This window comes from Electrophorus electricus, chromosome 10 (genome assembly GCF_041902795.1).
Source record: "Electrophorus electricus isolate QZ-2024a chromosome 10, ASM4190279v1, whole genome shotgun sequence".
NCBI lineage: Eukaryota > Metazoa > Chordata > Actinopteri > Gymnotiformes > Gymnotidae > Electrophorus > Electrophorus electricus.
In genome coordinates, this window is record NC_137506.1 from 14,676,627 (window position 1) to 14,697,054 (window position 20,428).

General features: G+C 42.4%; 2 pseudogenes; both read left to right on the top strand.

Annotated features, from left to right (window-relative positions):
• The first annotated feature begins 13 nt into the window (after window positions 1-13).
• On the top strand, window positions 14-18,904 carry LOC118242345 (eukaryotic translation initiation factor 4 gamma 3-like; annotated as a pseudogene).
• Window positions 18,905-19,619: 715 nt separating this feature from the next.
• LOC145659413 (eukaryotic translation initiation factor 4 gamma 3-like) overlaps window positions 19,620-20,428 on the top strand; it is a 124,461-nt pseudogene continuing 123,652 nt past the window's right edge.

Sequence of the window (20,428 nt, forward strand, 5' to 3'; positions counted from 1 at the left end):
CCAGGAATACTGGATGGGTCCGCCCAAAGTCCCAGAGCTCAACTGCATCTGGTGCGCTCCTAGAGCGGCTGGCAAAAGAATGACCGTTAGGGAGAGTAGCACGTTCAGAGCCGGGGCAGACATGCACCCCTGCGTTTCCAGTGGGGCCAAGGACACGCCTCCACTGGCTGTGCCACTAGCAGGCGCTGCATACTGCACCTTACGTGTGTGTCTGCACCTTTTGTGTGTTTACAGGCGCATCGCCACGATGTGTGGAGTGTACCGGACTGCCCTGAGAAGGGCACAGACTCTTGCCTTTCTGCCTGCTACGTCGAGGTCTTCCGTGTTGGTGGTTTCTAGCTCACCTTGTGTTGGATGGGCACCAGACCTTAGTTAGTTGTATTTGTGTGTATGTATACATGGCGGCCTGGGAATCGCAGTCCTGGGATGGAGGCGTCGGGAGCCGCGCCCCTTGGTAAGCATAGGCACATAGTCTAGCCTTCCGCGTGCAAAAGGATTCACATTTGTCTTTTGTGATCACGCCCTCCTTGATGGCACACACCTGCTTAGGGTTTAGTGTTGTCTGTCTGTTTTTAAACCCCTGTTGTTGTGTGCTTCCTCAATGGTCATTGTTTGTGTAGCCTCTTCTAATGTTTTGGTCATTGTCGTTAGCATGACGTGCATTTATGTTCACCTCTAATGTTAGGTGTGAGTGCCACCATTGTCGTATGTCAATGAATGTTTGTCAAAGTCGAGGGAGTCTGTGCATCCTGCTCCATGCCCTGCGCCACTTGGGCCATCACAGTCTGAAACTCACATCGACCATAAACCTTTTTTTAATAACAAATGTAAGTCTAGTTTTATCCCTCTTACAACTTTTATTTCACTGTTTATATTTTACACTGTTTTATCGGTTTTTATGTTGTATGATTTTATTATCCAGTGTTTTATCTTTACGTTTGTAATATTTTTTTTTATCATGATTGTGTGTTGTTCAGTCTATTATCCTCATCTTCTATTCATAGTGAACCACAATTGCTGCAAACATCCTCTTCCTTTCCTCCCATTCTTTTCCTTTCTCATCTCTTCCTTCTCCTTACGTTCTTGGGCTTTTTTCAGCTCCTTCTGGCGTTTTTCTGCCTCCTTGGCTGATTTTCTTTGCTCTTTGGCTTGCTGCTTCAGCAACTGTTTCTGATTCATCTCCTCCAACATTGCGAACAGTCTCATCACCCTCTCCCGGTGCTCCCGTCTTTCCTTCCATTCCTTTTCCAGTTTCTTACGTTCTTTAATTTCCATTCGCTTCTCTTTTTCTATTGCCTTTCTCTCCTTTTCTCTGACTTTTTCCTCTGCTTTTTCGATCTTTTTCAGAATGTTCGACAGGTTTTTATCCATCTTCTTTTTCAGGGCCGCTTCACTTGTCTGCTGGATTCCATCCTGTTCTTCCTCCATAAGAACAGCCTGCAATTTCTCCACTCCCAACTTAAACTGGGAAATCCAGCCTCTCTGAGGGAACAGATACCAATTAATTAAGCTCTTAACCAACAATTAAGTTCTCCTATTCATAACAGCCCAGACAACTGCTGCCACACACTCTAAAAGCTTGCTGTCATTGTGACTGCTTAGACTGCTACCTGTACACCTAACAAAAATTAATGTTTCATATTGCAGAGAAAAGATTATGCTTACATGGTACATAGAATGTTATTAAAATGACTTCATTCTGGTTACCATGACATTAAGAATGGGACGCTATGAAAATACCAATTCCAGACAAATAAACAGAAAAGTAGAGATGATGCATAAAATGGCTTCTGTATGAAAATATCTCATCATACATTTACTCACATCTGCAGGAGATGTTGCCACATCTCTCTCCTTCTTCAGAGTCTGCTGCTCCTCCCTCATCTTACTCAGCCACTCTCCTGGCTTTGCCTCATCCGCAGCCTTGTGGTGTCCCATGTGGAACAAGGGGCAACTCAAACTGCGATGAGGGGGAATGGTGCCAACATCTATATTGTTGGTTTCAGTATCCTCCTGCAAAACAGTAATGTGCTTTGACCTCTGATACCAAGCTCTATAGGAGGGTGTCCAGCATGTAAATTGTATCTAAAAAGGTGTGAACTTTCTGCTACTAACCTTAAAAGCATGCATTCTGTTTTGACAAAAATCCCGTCAGTTTAAAACCTGTGGAACATGGTAAACAACAATGTTAGTTTTCAGCTCATGAGACACAGCATTGGAAATACCCGAGACAATTGCCAATAATTGCCCTACATTTGCCCTAAACCATAGACGCAATTTACACTGTCCTCACCACTTTGTGAAATACATGATTTTGTCCCCACAACTTCTTGAAAGTGTATTAACAAAATATTTGTATTTCTTTCGCAAGTTTGTTTTTGCTTCATTTATTAAAAATAATTCGATTAATGTGTTGTTTTGGTCTATAATCCTATTATGCTTTTAATGACAATCAGAACACGTTCGTGCTGATATGTTGTCACGCTAATAAACGCAGTACAACTGACGTTTCTTGAATTATGGTTCAATCAAAATAAATAGAAAATAATTTTACTACAAATATATATATATATATATATATATATATATAAATAAAACCATAGTTTTAGTTTGGAGAAGTGGGCAAGACGGGAGTCGCACGCAACTACACATTTAGTGCTTTATTGGGCAGAATAAAGACTAGATAAAACAATCCAAAACACGATAGGCCAAAAGGCAGGAACCGTACGAACAGGGATCAAACGCGCTCGCTGTACCAAACGAAACTTCGCAAATGGAATACCAAACAAGAGGCTTTATATACGAACATGAATCAAGGTAATAAAGGGCAGGTGTCGTTAGATGTCCGGGGATTGGGAGCGACACGGTGCCGATACTCCTTGTGTTGTTCAACGCCGATGACAGACTTAAGCAGTGTGTCCATAACACCTTTCATAAACTTGTTTCAGTCGGACTTCATTTCTTTTCAGTAAACGCGCGTGCCCGAGGATTTGATGTCTTAAAGGGACGTGAACTTGAGGGGCGCCAGAACTGATTGGACACCCGCTCTGAATTCTTGTCTCCATGGATCAGTTGCACCAATTGGGATTAATTGCTAAACTGGTAGAAGCTAAAAGATCATTTTCATAGACAAGTTTACGCCTGTTGCACCAAGACCAGTAGCGACGCACGCGCCTATTTAAAACGTGTAATGACCGTTGCTAAGTAACTTGCGCTGTTACTAAGCAAAATTGTTACCGATACTCACTTTGGCAAGATAGTCCGCTATTTCCTACCAGATTACAGACTATAGAGGAAAACAAAACCCGCCGACAGTGAAATACATAAATCAATCGAATTATATTCACACAAACCACACTTATTTATATATGGTCAACTTGCCTATCTTTGCAATGACAGTCTGGCTAATGTTAGCTAGCTGGATAGCTAGAGAATTAAAATTAGACTATGACCAAGTTATCTAGCCGCAGGCCTTTCCCTCTTGTATAGTGCTAGTCTCTTTCACAAACTGGCCCTTATTGTGAGAGCAAAAATGACATCTTGAAATTGTGTTTACCTTGTATTTCCTAAGATGTGACAGTAAATATACCCCCAGGTATTGAATAATATAAGAAATTTACGAGCATAATTAGCTAATATTAATTTATGTATACTCACCGTCAATGAACGTTCCTGTCTCAACTTGGACACGTTACAAATTGTTTCAAAGCTTTGTATGTCGTCTAGTTAAATGACCGTATCTATTTCTACCTATTTGTAGCCGAATAGTGAGGACACATGGCAACATTGTGACGTCATAATACCGTGTGCAATGGAAGGCGCTTATAATAGGACTCTACTAATTTCACAAGAACGTCAGTTAATTTCACGGACCTGTTTTATAAAAAAAATATTTCATGAATTTTAGGATACAAATTAATTTTAGGCTACATTTCATGGCATTTATTAAATAACACTGAAGAAGCTTCATAGTTAGGATAGCCACTTAGACTCACTAGGCCTGCTATGCTAATCCCTGTACTGGCTTTAGTTTAGCATGGAACTGCAAATAACTTCCAAAATATAACCGTGATGTTTGTAACGACGAAATGGCTTTTTAAAATCAAAAGCAGGAATATTTATGAAAAATAAACTATTGAGCCACTGACTCATGCGCAGAGGTCTCTTACTATTTTGCATTTTCTTCCTCTACTGAGTTCTTACTGAGTATAATGCAAACTTTGATGCATTTGTTTTCTTTTCACCGAACAATACCTTCAACTTTGACTGTGGTGACATGAATTCCAGATCTGCAGAGTGTTTTTTCAGTAATGCATCTTTTGCCCATGCATTTTGATTGCAGTGTTAGTAGGTCATAACTGCTGATCAGAACTTTGGACAGGAGGGTTTTTCCTCATGGTTCACTGACTTTCATGTACAACAACAAACAATATTTTCTTATTTATTTATTTTTGCAGTTGTAACAAACCGTTCTGCTGTTTTTTAACTTCTGTCAAATTTTTAATGGTTGTACAGGACAATTACAATGGAAATCGAGGTGTACAAGCGCCACCTTGAACAGACCTACGAGTTGTGTGGGCCTGTCAGACCGCTGAGCAGTATGACATCAAGCACCAGAACCGACAGCTGCCGGCCCTGCTTTTCAACCACCAGCTCAGATGCAGCCAAGATGCGGACAAAGCATTCATTAAGGTGAGTAATTATTGTCAGTGGTTGTCTTAGAATGGTGCTGAAGTGCTTAAGATACTTTTAGGCGATTCCATAGCCAAGAATTCTCACGGTCACAACTCGCTGCATTCCTGTTGGGTGTGAATGACAGTTGCTCCTTCCCGGTTGATACAAAGTGACGCTAGAAAAAAAGGACGTACACGGAACTGGTAGTGAACACTGTCCTTCAAGTGCATATAACCCACAGTGTTTGAGCCTGCAATCCAGTTCATTACCCTGTCCAACAGGCTCCTAGGTTCCCCTCCACATCTTCCTTGTCAGAGATGAAAATTGATATAAAAAATTGGGGAACAGTTGAAATGACTGAGCCAATACACTGCACATTTCACCTTGAATACTTTTGGTTACTTTTTTGTTCCTGGCTACCATGCTTTTTTAAGCATTGATTATCTCAAACATTGATTTATCTAAGATAAGCAAAGACCTGTTTTCTCTTGCTGCATTTTGCGGGTTTTTTTGTTTGTTTGTTTTTTTTTCCAAATGAAGCTGTTGTTTTCGTTTTTGGTGGGTTTCATACTATCCACACCAGCTTCCAGGTTTCTCTCCTTTTACATACCAAGCAATCAGCTTCCTTTCTCTTTGCTACAGAGCACCTCTTTTCTGTCCACACCTGCTTGGCTGGTAGCTCTCAGAACCCTTGCCTTCCTCACCTGTGCTTTTCTGGTTGCGGTGGCCATATGTGGGTCTGGATGTGACTCTGGAGACACATCCTCTCTCCACAACAGCCCGCACACTCTCAGCGGGGGAGTCATCCCACCCAAAGAAGCCCACCAAAGTGACACTGAAGCCAAAGCAAACAGCATCACCAAAACTATGCAAATGTGGAATGACCTGGTGGGTCTTCTGCCAGAGAGAGGCAATAGAGAATATCAAGCTGATCTGGTAGTCTGGAAGCAACCACCAGATGGCTGTTGCTTCTGTTGGCCTTTTGACTTCCATCAACATCTACTCAGGCAGTAAAAAGAAATGGTGTACTGGGAGGTAGTAAATCTTGCTAATCAGTACTTGTTTTTGGCCTGTGAAAATACAAACAAACAATACAGATATTCAAACACTTCTGAACTACAATTGCTTATCAGGATTTACACAGACTTAAATTCTTAATACCTCTTTGCTTACAACTTCATCAAAGCGGTTTTGTTCTACAGTATGTGCAAAGTCTACTTTCCCACACAGTTCACATGAGTCTTGGCTCCTCCTGCTGGTTCGTCATGTCTGTGAATGTGCAAAATCAAACTTTTTTGCTTGGCTTCAAGCAGTGATCCTTTGATTGCATCATTCATGATTCATTTAGGATTACAACCAAGTGGTTCAATGTCCAGCCAGAGGTGTACTCAAGTGAGGTAATAAAATGAAATTATTAATGTAATAATATGATGGCAGGAATTGTAAAAGACCCAATTAGGCTTCGGAAGTAAGCAGGAAGTGAGAATGACCAAATATGGCCTCTGTGTTAAGTCCGGGATTGAGGCCAGGATACCGCCTAAAGATACAATTTTAATAAAAAATGGTTTTGTAATTTGATGAAAATGTATAAAGATTGAACCCACCTGAGACTGTTAGACATTCTCTGGACAATGCCTCGTCTGTATGCAACACTGAGCTCAGAATAAAGATGACACCGGCTATTCTCTTCAATTAATTACTGCGTCCATATCTTTATTTTCTATTTAAAGTGTACTTGAGAAAATTACTGGAATGTGGGAAAACTCTAGGAACCACACAAGAATGTCTGGAGGTAAAATGTCAAGGCTGCATAGCCATACCTTAATGTGAGAGATCCTCCATTTCAGAGTCTGCTGTGTGAGAGTCCTGTGCCTTTTTTCTCTAGCTTGGAATAGGACTGTTGCTTCTGCTTCTTAAGGTTTTCAATCAACAAGGACGGTGGCTCCACCTGCAATGAACCATGAGCTTGTTGTATTAAACTGCACAAGACAGTAAATGAACACTTGTATTCATTCTGTATGAAGTGCGCCTCACTTGAGATGTCAGCCAAAGTTTAGCAGTAAATATGGTTATCTGCAGCTAGAGGGAAGTGTGTTGCTATTGATAGACATCTTCAGCTAAAAATAAATCTTCCTTGACCCTACTACACCAAGCCCAGATACAACACAGACATGCATGTGCTGTAAGTTGGCTTCAAAAGATTAAATGAACTTGTCAGCAACATGGTCCAGCTTCCTGCAGCATGTGACATGCATCTGCACGCATCCTGCCCCCACAGTCTCTGCCTGGCTCCCCCCACCCTCCTCCACCCCCAGTTTGCTCTCTCGTCCTGCCCACCAGCAGCTAATGTCCGCCGCCGCAGCGCAGCACCTCCCACTGTATGCTGCATGCTCCACTGTGTGCCTATGGTAAAACATCGCCAAGTTTAGCCTTCTAGCCACTGTACTCCGCTCCCCAACTCACACATCAATCTCAGAGGCAGATGGATTCCTGTCTCCCATACTTGGATAAATGTTCTCTGTGAATACAAAACAGCAACATTTGTCTAGTGTAACGGAGACCTCTTGGACGTTTTGTAGACAGGCGAGGCCGGGCTGTGCTAGCTGAGAGAGACGATATTTAAGCTTGAATCTGACTAGCACATGCACAGAAGCATAGGGTATTATGAAGGCTCTGCATGATATCGTGACCCAAGGTTGAGCTTACAGTAGGTGGCCATATTGCCTCATATCAAGGGCAGTGTACGTTGGAAGACCATAGCAGAGATGTGTGACCGAACTATGTACACGAGCGCATAACATGCTGCATTCCTTGTTTTCTCCCATTTTTGAGTGAAGCTAATTTATAGTGCCATCTGCCATCTCCTTTTAGAAAGCCAGTGCAGTGCCTTGGCTGTTGATGTGAGTTGTTTGGTCAAAGGAAAGAATTGAAAATGTGAATGGTGATCTCCATGTAATACTTAGACTTTAATGCCCTTTACCACTCATTCAGTGCTTGTCTGTGTTTATGTTTTCAAGTGTTACAGTGTGTTTTTATTTATGTGAAATTTGTTTTCAGTCTATCTGCAGTAGTGCACTTAAAGGGCCAGGAAGGTTAGTGGAACACATTTGCTCTGCCTCTGAACTCATAATTCCACTGTGACAACATTGTTCAATTCCGTCATAAAAAAAAAAAAAAAACTGTTCCGAAATCTAGATTTGTTTAAATCGTGTCTGCCAGTGTATGTGAGTGTGTTGCAGTCTCTCTGACCCTCCACACCCATTAGTGCGTTCTTCCACTCGCTTCTCTCTCAAGGGAGGATTCAAGGGAGGATTCAGATCCATTCAGGTAATTTTGCAGTCTTCAAAAAATGCATTGAAAGACATTTCAGTAGCTCAGTGGTGCACCTGCACTCCACTCTGCTCCCCAGTTCGGAGGACGCCAGCACCTATGTTTAGTCTTTTATGTTTAGTCTTTTTTAGTCTGTTTCTCGTTATTTCCTTTGGACACCAGTGCTTTTTAATAATCTGTTTTGGATATGGTATGGCTGCTCCATTACCCAGGAGCCCATACAAAGGTTCATTTCTGCCTGCCTGCATAACTGCTGGAGGGAGGATTTTATGTCCAGAAAATGTTAAGATGGCAACAGCTCGGTGGGAGACAGTATGTGAGAATCACCTCTTAGGCTGATTTTACTGTTTCTCATGTAGAAGGAATTCCCTCACTGTGTTCCCATTCTGAGCATCAAAGCCAACTGGGATGGGGGTTTGTCACATTCTGAATTCTAGCTCATGTCATGATATTTTGTCAGCATTGGCATTGATAGACTCAGGTTATCAGTACAAATTTACATTCAAGATTAGTTGTCTATTACATATATATCTCCTCTCCTGCAATCATGGCTAATTAGCTGCATCCGTCATTTCTTTTAATTATTTAATTTTTCATGCTAGTTCAGTCACTCTTGTATTAGTGCCATGCATGTGAAACAGACTCTTGAAAGGTTTTCTTCTCGTATCTTGCATGCCTAGCCTAATAGGACATTCAAAATCCCTTGAAAATTTTAAACTTTTTTTTTTTTAATGTATATATCTCCTCAACATTCCCAGTACAACTGCTGTAGAGTCCACGACTCAACTCTTGACTAAAGTCTTCACTTCGAGCCGAGCGTCTGAGCCGGCTGCTGCGGCATACACCACGCTGCTCTGTGACCCTCACTCTCCACTCCTCTCCTCTCTCAGCTTTTCTAGAGCCCTCAGATGCAGACAGCCCAGCCTGCCATTCCAGGTAACAGCCCTTCCATTCGACCTGTGTCCGGCCAGCCCATCATGATGTTCATGACGCCCATGCCCTTCACCTCATCCCAGACCGCCCAGTACTACGTACTCCAGTAGTACGTGCCCCAGGTACCCAGAGCAGAGAAAAGCGCCTGTGCAAATATGTACACAGTGTAGCAAATGGGTTGAAAATCTGTCTATAAACAGGTTGGCCAGCAATAAATAAACTGCTCCTAAAATGTGTAGATAAAAATATGTTTTATCTTGGAAGCAGAAATGAGAAGTTCTAGTTTAGTTTTTTTTTTCAGTGTAAAAAGTAGATTTTTTTGTATTTTTTGTTTGTTTGCTGCTTTGAATATTTCCTTTAGGAGTGTCCTATATGAATGGCCATGTCTGGTGCTAGGCCCTTTACCTCTGCTGTTCTGTTTCATTCTCAGTATCGCCACAGTGGCCTTCCCTACGTGGGACATCCCCAGCAGTACTCCATCCAGCCCACAGGACCCACTACATTCTACCCTGGGCTCTTTCCTGCAGACTGCCCACTAGCATATAGTGAGTTTGGACTTCCCTTTCCCTACCCCCACCTCGGAAACACACATGCTTGCTCTCACCGATAAAGAGACCTTTCTTCTAGGTATTCCTGCTGGCTAAAACTGGTTTGTCGTTTGCTCTCTAACTGAAACCAGTGCTTTTTTTTGGTCACCACTAGTGGCAGGCCCTTCATACTATCCTGGCCAGACCATATACACCCAATCTCCATCCATAATAGTGCATACAGCTCAGCAGCCTCCACCCACTAAGAGGGAAAAGAAAACAGTGAGTATTCCCCCTGCTTCAGAGGTGAAATTAATTTAATCGTGGATTGACTTAATAGATGCAAATAACTTGCTGTTCGCTAAGATCCGTATCCGAGACCCTAACCAGGATGGCAAGGATATCACAGAGGAGATCATGTCAGGAGTAGGCGTTAGCCAGAACACAAGCCCACCAGTGGGACGTCCCTGCACTACCCCTACTGCTCCACAGGTAAGCCATTCAGTCCCGCAGCCCGAGCCCCTGATCGGCTGCAGGCCGCTGCCTCGCATGATCCACTCCACAGGTCAAAGTACTCTCTCATGTAGTCCTCCCTCATAATAAGCTCTGAGCTGGTTGTTTGGTTGTTTGGCTGGCTTTCATTGTCTTGTCCTATTAAAAGCATCATACAATCAGCAACAAAAGCTGATGGTGTAGTTTGATTTCCAGCCTTTCTCTCTTCCTCCTTCATTGATTCGCTCGCACCGTTGACCCTCCTCCGTCATATTTGACTTGTTCCAGTAGCTTGTGTGATTGTGGCTGTTCTGATTTAAGAAGGCTTCTCAGATGTGTTTTGATGTTCCGACTTGCCGTGCCTATTCTTTCATCTGCCTCCATCTTAGTTCTCCCTCACAGCCACTCGAATCCTCCTGCTCTTCCCTCGTGTTCCCTCTACACAGACAGCCCACGTAAAGGCCCTGTAAGAACGATTCAGCCAAAACCTGAGCACCTCAGCTTCTCTGAGGAAAGGCCTCTCTTTAAAGGGAACACTCACTACTGCGTTGTTGCACTTACTTTGTGTCCTCTTTCCCTAAAAGTTAAGTGTTCCTCATTCCTCTCTTTCTCTATTTCCCCTGCCCATTTATTTAACCACCCCATGCTTGTCACATTTTGTGCCTTTGCGGCTGGATCTTTTGCCCTCTTGTGCTTTCTCATTTCCTCTCTCTCTCTCTTTGCCTCTTTTTCTACTCACTTCTCTAATTATGCTGTGCTGTGCTGTGCTGTTCTCACCCCCCCACGCTCGTTGCCATTCTCCTTCTTCTGCATGTGTGTGCAGTATTTCTCTCTCTCTCTCTCTCTCTCTCTCTCTCTCTCCATCTTTTCTGTCTTTTGCTAGTTTTTATGTCCACACCCTCATTATCCTCACATTTTCTACCTCAAATCCTAGCAGCTGAACAGCCAGGTAGCAGAGCAAGGTAATGTGATGTATAACGTGGACAGTGCTCAGGTCCTTCCTGCTCCCGTGGACTTGAAACCAGGTCAGGCCTCACTGTCCCTTTCAACCCTCTAACTACACATCACACACACACACAGCTGGTTTAGGGCTAGCTAGCACATGCATGAACTTCCTTATGAAACTAGTACTAGTTTTTGTGGATGGTTTGCTTTTGACTCCACTGATTTTTTTATTTTATTTACATTTTTTTCCCCCTTTTTGGTGGTTCAACTTTCCCAACCCTCATCTGTGATTGGCTGTAGATGACAAGCCAAAGCTTGAGTGTGCAATGCTGAAGTCTTCATCACCAGCGCTACAGCCAGTCGAGCCTCCTGTGCAGAGACGATAGCCCGGCAGTCCTGCTTTTGCTCCTGCCCCTGTCTCTGCACATGGACCTGTCCCAGCTCCAGCTCCCACTCCTGCCCCCACCCCAGACTCTTATCCCCCTGAGAAATCAGAGCTTCCTCCCTCTGGCCTAGAACCAGCCCCCAATGTAGCCTCAGCTCCAGCTCCTGGCCCCTCCAAGCGTTTGTTAGCAGCAGAGGGGACAGACCCCCGCAGCGCTTCACCAAAGCCTGAGCCAGCCATCTCTCCAGAGCCAGAGAAACTGGAGGCCCAGCATGCCCCTCAGCACTGCCTATCTCTCCAATTCAGGTGCTCAAGGCTGTCAACGGGCTGGCCGAAAGAAATCCCACTCCTCCCTGCAGTGATCCAGGCTTCCAGCCCAGCCACACCTCCCAGCTACAGCCTGCCCCCAGCCCTCCTCGGCCACATGCTCCCATCTCAGAGCCCAGCCCCGCCGGCCTGGCCCTGGAGGCCTACTGTCCGGCGAAGGCTGCAATTCCAGCAGCCGGAGAGGCAGTTGCCACAGGCATGCTGACGCCCTCATTGCCTTCCAGCACTGCTGCTCCTTCAGGCCTCACTCTCCCAGGCCAGGCTGTTATAGAGGCAGGCCTGGCCTGTGGAGCCTCCACTGGGGCAGAGCTGAAAGAGACTGGGAAGGAGCTAGAGGTCTTGCTGGAGGATAAAGTGGAGCCCATCTTACAGCCCAATCTTAGGCAAAGCTTGAGTCAAGGTAAATAACCACATGCAAGACATGCTATGTTAGGACACTAAAAAGACACCAGACTGATTTGTTATGTTTTACAGCTATTAGTTTACCCAACACCTGGAAGAAGCCAAAAGAGGACACTCCTGTGGGGCAGGCCCAGTGTCCTGACAGAGAGGTGATTCCTCTCTCCAGGTGCTCACTGTACCCCTCTCTGCATGCAGAGCCAGAGCTGAAGGATGGGAAGAGGCAGTATGATAGAGACTTCCTGTTGGCCTTCCAGTTCATGCCTGCCTGCATGCAGAAGCCAGAGGGGCTTCCTTACATCTCTGATGTGGTACTGGACAAGGTAAGCCTGCTAAAACATTGGCCTTAGGGGACCTTTAAAACCATTCCATGGAGAGGGGCTGATGGACTTTGACTTGACTCTGTTCTTTTCTAGATCAAACACCTCCCCGCAAGATCATCAGCAACGTTTCCATGAACAACGAGGTGCAGCTGAAGAAGGCCAATAATGCTTGGAAGCCTGGCATGAAAAGGGAGAACACACAGAACCCCGAGACCCAGAAAACTCAGCTCAGCACCTCACTCCGCCGTACCCTGTTTTCAGATTTCAGAGTCACATCCTGTTATGGTGGGCTTGAAAGCTACTTAATTTTTTTTTCGAAATATGCTCTTCAAGAATTGGGGTCATTGTTTAATTGGGTGGGTGTGTGGGGAGTGTGCACGAATGTAGCTATGCAGGGGGACATTGGTTTCTAGTGTAAACAGGGGGTGTGATGATACTGAGGGCCAGATCTTGTGTGCTTGTTGTTCCTTGTGTTGATTGTGATGTTGATTTTGGTGAAAGAGTATTGTAGATTATTGAAGTGAGGTGTTCAGACTGAGTTAAAAAAGAGTAGTTTTGTTTTTGATGCATGCATAAAACTTTTTCCATTGCAATTCAGTAGTAAGTTTCTCTAGTGAGTAATGGTACTTTTTTGTTTGTCAGTTCGCAAGTATAGTTTTCTTGGATTAATGTTGTATGCTGTGGAGACCTTTTCTGTCCCAGTGATTGCTGACGTGTCTCCTAGCAGACACTGCTGGAGATGAGGGCCGAGGGATATTTAGAGAGTGTGATAAAAGGTTGGCAGCTTCCTGCCAAAAATGTTTTATGGGTGTACTGTGCATTATGGCATGCATATAGTTATCTACTGTGTTTTGTGTGAACAGTAGCGTATTCTGTGGATGATCTTGTATATATTTTAGGTTAGTGGCCAGTGGTTGTGTTAAAAATATTCTTGCAAATTTGTGTGCAATTCAGCATTGGGAGAGATTGACAGATCTTCATTGCATTGTCTGGTCGGTAGGATTATTATTGGATCAGATTTGGTTATTATGTATTTATTGTTTTTTTGTAGGAGTTATATGTTGATTAAATCTGAAATTCTTGTAGGTAGTTCTAATGGGTTTTCTTTTAATTTGAATTTGGAGCACATGAGGGGTTTTAGTTGATAAGATTTGATAAACTGTTTGCTGCCAGTGCTACACTTCTCGGAAATTGTGATTGATGTATGATGCCTTTTTCAGTCTACATAGTAAAGCTGAGTGATTTTTGTTCATGACGAAGTTCCAAATGGCAGAGTAAAAATTTGGTGAAAGTGAGGAGTTAGTCATTATGTGGAAGAACTGCTGAATTTAACAAAAGATTGGGATCTTTGTAATGGAAAGCTTAGTCAGTAGTCTGTTTTCCTCTCCAGGAGCTTTTCCAGAAGGTGCGCAGTATCCTGAACAAACTGACACCGCAGATGTTTAACCAGCTGATGAAGCAGGTGATGGACCTCACCATCGACACGGAGGAGCGCCTCAAAGGTGTCGTTGACCTGGTTTTTGAAAAAGCCATCGATGAGCCCAGCTTCTCTATGGCCTATGGCAATATGTGCAGCTGTCTGGCTAAGGTGAGTAACATGTTCCCATACATTGCTGCTGAAGTTCCATACAAAAACAAATGCCACACAGAAGTGAATTCTGTTCGAACCACTCTAAATTGACATGGAGCTTTAATCAGCTTCCGTGTAGTAACAGAACTCTCAACACTGTCTTATACCCAAGTATTTCTCCTACATGTCTTTCCTGTGTAGTTAAAAGTACCCATTGCAGACAAGCCCACCAGCACTGTGAGTTTCCAAAAGCTGCTGCTGAACCGCTGTCAGAAGGAGTTTGAGAAGGACAATGGCCAACAATGATGTTTTGGAGAAGCTGCGACACCAGCCACTTCAGTAAGCACCGCTCCTGTCTCGTTTACCCGACTCACCAACCCACAGATCACGAGAAAGGGGACTGAAATCAGCAGCAGTGCTAGGAGGCGGCCAGGTCGTTATCGGGTCCAAGCGTGTTGTTTCTTGCTTTTGTCTTTGTTCTGGTTACTCCTTGCAAGGCCAGTGAGCGGGAGAGGCTGAAGCAGGATCTGGAGGAGGCAAAGGACAAGGCCCACAGGAGGTCTATCGGCAACATCAAGTTGATCGGGGAGCTGTTCAAGCTGCGCATGCTGTCAGAAGCCATCATGCACGACTGCGTGGTCAAGTTATTCATGAACCACAACGAGGAGAGCCTGGAGCGTCTGTGCCACCTCCTCACAGCCATCGGCAAAGACCTGGACTTGGAGAAGGCCAGGGTAAGCAGGCCGCGGTCCTGGTCTGGGTTGATTTAATATTCTCAGCACATGCTCAGCACTTGCATCGGTTTATCTTTAATATGTCATGTAAAGGTTTACGGTGCATGCGTAGATGAGTGCTAGTGTGCAGTGCCGCGACTGTGCACATTTTTCCGGATTTTGTCCATGATGCGTTTTTCACAGCAAGTACTTTACACAACAAAACTGAATGAAGATGTTTTGAATATTGTATCTTGACTGTCCATTTTGTCTCTGGTAGGAACAGCAGTTGTAATGTTGACAGTTCAGTCACCATCTAGTGTGACAGTTATTGTCCTGGTCTTTTTTATTGTATTTTAAAAAAATGTTTTTACATTTCCATGCATGCTTTTAACCAAAAAACAAGCATGTTTAAATGTTGTCTATAAAAGTTTTGCCATCATTGTTTTCTGTTGCTTGCCTGTTGCCTGCACTCTGACTACAGGGTAGCCAACTAATTAAGATCATCATCTATAGTGCGACTAGCATGCTGTGCTGATATCAGTGTATTATTAGGCCTTGGCAATGATTTTAAAAGTGTCCAAGTTCATGTTGTTTAGTGAAGTTGTTAGTGTGGTTGTTAGCTCTGCTCCTACTGCAGCTGACAAAATGAAAGGCTTTTATTCAGAACTGGTCAGCTGTTAGAAGGTTTTGTCCAGGCCCATGGGAGCGTGCTCTCACAGCCTCCTCCACGTTTTCTGCGTCCTGCTGCTGCACACTGGATTCCCCAAAGCCAAGTGCAGCTGATTACAGCACAGCTACAGCCAAAGTGGCAGTGAACTGCTTTACAGCACTGACCAACGTGCAAGGCAGCAGGGTTTACATAAGAGTCATAAACGTCTTGCGACATGAGTTTAGCTGAGAGCAGACCTGATCGAATCGAAAGGTGAAGAATGCCTGAAATTTGTCAACATTTCTCTTACACACTCCTCTCTCTCTCTCTTTCTTTCTTTCTCTCTCTCTCTCTCTCTCTCTCTTTCTCTCTTTCTCTCTCAGCCACAAATGGATCACTACTTTAGTTATATAGAAAGGACAGTGAAGGAGAGGAGGGCTTCCTCACACATTCGGTTCCTGCTCCAGGACGTCATCGACCTGCGACTGGTTAGAGACTCTGCCTGTGTTTGTGTGTTTGTGTTTGCCATTCCAGCACATGGTGATGCAAAAGTATGCATCTGCTGATTTTGTTTTTCTAGCATAACTGGGTGTCATGGCGAGCTGACCAGGGGCCCAAGACCATTGAGCAGATCCACAAGGAGGCCAAATTTGAGGAGCAGGAGGAGCAGAGGAAGGTGCACCAGCAGCTGCTGTTCAAGGACAACAAGAGGCGAAGGTGTGGCCCTCAAATCCATGATAGCCTTTTTCACCTGGCTGTGCGAGGCCGAGGACAAGTCCAAGGACAATTGACAGGAGGATGGACACATTTGCCAATGTGTGCTAAAAGACAATACAGTAATTCAAAACAATAATAAAACTGTGTGACAAAGAAACAAACGTTCAGACACTAATTTATTTTTGCTTTTTCCTTTATGAACTGCAGACAAAACTAAATGTAACATTTGCAGATGTTCAAAACAAGAGGCAGAGGTGAATATAGAAATATTATTATTTATTTTTATTTTATTCTTCCTTGGTTTCTCCTGAATTCAGATAGGCGCTGCCCATTAGATTTCAGTTTTTTTGTTTGTTTGTTTATTTTTTGCTAATTTCAAACCAGTCCTAGGATTTTCACACAATCTGAGTGAAATTGGTGTCAAAATATTTGCAAGAGTCCGAATCTCAATAATTATTTAAGCAAAAACCTGACATAAAAAATACAGCTGCCCTATTCCAGGCTAATATTAGTAGTACAATGTAGTAGTACAAAGGTCAGGCTTTAACTTTAACTTTAACTAGCTGTAACTCCTGAAGGACATGATCAGATTTCATGAAATTTAAAAGACTTATACCAGTATTGACTTTGCGGTAGCTTACCAAATGTAGCAGTTTTGTCAATATGGGGCATTATAATATGCAGATAACTGTTTCTCAACAATTGCTCTTCTGATCAAGATGAAATTTTGCATACTGCTTCTGTAAGCAAGCTGGAGGATTCTTAAGGATGACTCAAACATTGGCTAATGTTTTTCAGGTAATTGGCTAATCATAGAACTGGCTTCAGTGGACTGCTATAATGTTGATTCTTGTAGAAATTACTTTGAATTTAAATATCCTACTGCTTTTTATGTTGCTGATTAACTGTAACACACTAGTCGTAGGACCTTTCTCCAATCTTCACAAATTTGGTATCAAAATGTTGAGACTGAAACAAGTTGATATTTGTACGGAGTATTGCCCCTACATACCTATCAATCCTTCCAAGGTGTACTGATTCATTGAAAACAGCTGAAAAAAATTAAAACTTCTTTGAGTAATTCTTATGAAACTTGACATGAGTACCGATTTATGGACTTTGAGCTAGCATGGCAATTATAGGACATTTTTGCCAATAGAGCCCCTCTGACATATGAAAAGGTATTTAAAAACAGAAAAATGAGTCAATCCCATTGTGTTCAAATTGTGCATGAGAAATGTGGTGCAATACTTTGTGACTATTCCACAAATAAATTCAATATGTTTCATAAACCTTATTTTAACCTGAAAAAAAGGCGACAAACGAGACCTGTGACCCCAGGGGGAAATCATGGATCAGATGCCTTACACCAAGTCACTGTATAAACAACACCAGGTTCATGTTTTAGTGTGAGGAATGAGTGCAGTAGTGTTTTGAAAGAGCAAACACAAACACTAACAATAAGAGAACAAATAAAACATTTTTGAATTACTTACTGAGATCATTCTCATAGCAAGTTCATTACACCTTGTGTACTTATTGTAGTGCAGTGAGCTGTTTCTATATTGGCTGACAGAAGGAGCAGACCTGTTCAAGTCACAGATCCATTTACATTTAAACAACAGAATCTTGTCAGTGAAGGATGTACTTTCTCAAAACCTTTTTAACTGGTATATTGCCTCTGTGTCTCTCTGTGTTCGCAGGACAGGGACCACTGCACGTCTCGCAGCAGGACACCTTTCCAGTGATGACTCCCCTCGTGTGGAATTAGTTCATGGCTGTTTAGTCTTATACTTCTCCACAACTAGTATTAGTCCATTTACTATTTCTTAGAAGTGGGGATCAAGAACATTGGAAGACGTGAGTAGTTTTTTGGAGCAATAAAGATCAATACATAAAAACAGGCAAATGACCTGGTTATACCCAAATACATCAATAAACACATCAAACAAAAATAATGCTTAGGTATGAATTTTCTTCACTTCGTGACCTATTATGAAGCTTAACTTGTTATGAACTGACACGTGTGATAACGTTCACACATTTAGCTGCAATTCTTTGTTTAACCTCAGAGGGTTAAATGGAGCTCGCTCAGATGATGGTGTTGACTGCTTCAAGGATTTTCACTAGAAGTTATATAACTGCAAGTTATATTATCGATGACTAAGTGTATGCAGCGCAGAATTTTTTATTCGTAATGTAATACATGTCCTATTTAATTCTACAAGATAAACAGGTTGGAAAATATTTCTGTAAAATAGATTATGATTATTTTTGGAATATAAGCCATGCAAACATTGTAAGTGGACATCATGGAAAAATATAAAATAAAAGAATAGTATATCATACAGTTACAGGGTATGCCTGTTTTCATTGATTACTAGGGAAGCTCTTTGTCTCCATCTTGTGGCCATTGTTGTCTTAGCAAACAACCATATCAACATCAGTGACATGAAGTTATAGAAATTAATTAAAACTGAAACGTATTTTTATAAACACATTTTGACAGTGTGTTTTACATATTCTGGTTGAATATGACATTTATGTCGACAAGATTATAAAAAACACAATCATACATTTACCTGATACTTATATCCAAAGTGACTTACGAGTGAGTATAACTTGAGCAATTGAGGGTTAAGGGCCTTGCGCAGGGAACCAACAGTGGCAACTTGGCAGCAGTAGGGCTGGAACTGGTAAGCTTCTGACTATAAGTCAAGTACCTCAATCACTGAGCTACCACTGATCACTGCTGTGGCTGATCATAAATGTTAAAATTTACAATGTTGGTTACTAAACAATTGAAAAAACATTTTGGAACATGTATTTATTTCATTTCCCCTTACCTTTGACAGCACAGCTAGTCCAGACCTCTGTATGTATCTTCTTACCCCTTCTCTCTGCACACAGAAAATAAAACACATTGAGAAGAGACGAATTGCCCAAAGGCTAAAAAAAAGACATATAATGACAAAAGGAAAAGGTAAATAGATAACAGTAGATGTGTTAATATAAAATCAAAAGTCATCTAAACAGAACTCAATGCAATAATTAGTGTTAGATGTGTATAAAGAGTGTAAATATTGTTTGTTTGGTACTTTGGTGTTGGATACTGGTGAAAGGGAGTGACTGCCATTTTTGTTGGGTGTGGGATTTGCCTCTGTTTGTGTGTCAGTAAGTTAGGAAGGTCTGTTGTATGTTTCTTTTGTTTGTTAGGTTTATTTAGGGTGTATTCTTTTTCATTAGTGTGGGTTTTGTTTATTGTTTTGGCCTGGGTCACTCCTGAACAAATTGCACCAGAAAGATTATTTGTGAATAATAATATCCTCTGTAAAATATACCTGTAAGGGTTGGTGCCAGGCCGAGGCTCCTTCCGGCCACCCTCCCATATACAAATTACGGGATTTCGACGGGGAAAATATACATGGGACCTTTTATGAACAGGAGCTGCAAAAGATTATAGTGGGAAAAGACAAAGCCTTTAAAATAGAAAAGATTTTATCTGAAAAAACTAGGAACAGAAAAAAGATTTGCTTGATTTTTATTTCTGGATTCCGGCGGAGGATGTCCTTAACGTTGTAAAAGATTAAAAGGGGGTGCTAAAACCAAATTGAAATTATAATCCGGTCACCATGGAAGAGAACGGATTCTACGTGACTCTACCGTGCAACGCCTCCAAAGACATGTACCTCGATAATAAGATTTCGTGCTACACAACCAAATTTTTGAAGCCTATAGAGTTGGTGGGGGGATGGGAGGTCACACTCACCGAGCCTCATCACTGAACCATACAAGAAGCATGCAACCCACATTACAAAACAAGCTAGTGATCTTGCCCCCAAGAAAGATGATAGTGTCATTCCTAGATCTTCCTAAGTTCATGACCGTTTACTCAGTACACACTAAATAGAAATAAAGATGCAGACTCTGGAATTAATTGAAGAGAATAGCTGGTCCCGTCTTTATTCTGAGCTCAATGTTACAAACGAGACATTGTCCAGAGAATGTCTAACAGTCTCAAGTGGGCACACATTTTATACATTTTCTTCAAGGACCCTTAACCATTTTTATTTTTTCATAATACTTCTCCAGGTTCCTCTATTGCTCTCCAAACCAAACATTATTCAATACTTACACCAAATGGTTCTTGGTACCATTATGTTCACCCTGAACTACTTCTATTTATTTCTGCTCTATTCTATATCACCAGATGCCCATATATGTTCTTCCGGTGATGTCCATATTATCTCTTTCAGTGCTTGATCAGGATGTCCCAGCCTTGAATCCAGGCTCTCCCTTTGACTGCGGCCACTAGAAGTCTGTCAAAGAGGCCTGAAGATTTACACTGAAGCCTACAGAGGCCTTTCCTGCATGAAACCAGATTATTCTGGACCATCCATACTTTTGTGCTTACAATATCATTTTATTACCTCAATGGCTT